The sequence below is a fragment of the Morus notabilis genome, unplaced genomic scaffold (assembly GCF_000414095.1).
Source record: "Morus notabilis unplaced genomic scaffold, ASM41409v2 C11323210, whole genome shotgun sequence".
NCBI lineage: Eukaryota > Viridiplantae > Streptophyta > Magnoliopsida > Rosales > Moraceae > Morus > Morus notabilis.
In genome coordinates, this window is record NW_010385225.1 from 1 (window position 1) to 826 (window position 826).

Here is an 826-nt window from a genome sequence, read left to right on the forward strand (position 1 = left end):
AAATGAATACGTTCCAGATTTACTTACCCAAGAGAAGGTGTGGATGTCAGCGGTCTCATGGCGACCGGTCAATCTCCTTTCATTGCCTTCTCCATAGGCAGCAATGTGCTCCTTGTGGCGCAAGCCCAATTTCTCGATCGCCTTTTTAATCACGTCAATCCCCCGATCAGATCTCATTGACTTGGTGCTGAGTGGAAAAACCAGCCCGAAAAAATGTCAGTTGTACTCATCATTTAAAAACATACGTTCATTTTCGAGCCAGGTAAGCCAACTACCTGTAGTTAGTGTGGGCACCGGCACCGTTCCAGTCTCCCTGGCAATTCAATGGGGGAATTGGGAATTGGTAAACATAGTGAAAAACTACAGATAGAAAAGTACTAAAACATACGAATTAATGTACAAGGAAATTAAGCAGACCTGAATTGGCTTTGGATCAAAGGAAAGAGCAACTCCTGCAATTTCTGTGATCCTCTGCAATATTTTTATGTTAAACATATGAAAAAACAAGCAAGCAATGGACTAAAAGAGAATATGTGAATACATTGTATGATCCAATTTGCCATGGGAAAAAACTAAGTGAATCAAAAACTCCAAATACATAATTTTCTGGTATTGCCAATATACCTCAAGAATGTAGCGAGCAACCCATAATTGATCCCCAGAACCAATGCCAACTGAAGGACCAACTTGAAACTCCCACTGTCACATAACAACACAGGAGAACCGGCGTTGAGTAAAATTAAAACTTATCGAAATTACAATATAGAAATGACAAAGAGGGACCAGTACCATTGTTCCTCTGTCCAACCATTTTAAGGGTAGAACA

The 826-nt window shown here is 40.3% G+C and overlaps 1 pseudogene; it reads right to left on the reverse strand.

Annotated features, from left to right (window-relative positions):
* Positions 1–27: 27 nt before the first annotated feature.
* LOC112094904 lies at positions 28–792 on the reverse strand (annotated as a pseudogene).
* Between the last annotated feature and the right edge of the window lie 34 nt (positions 793–826).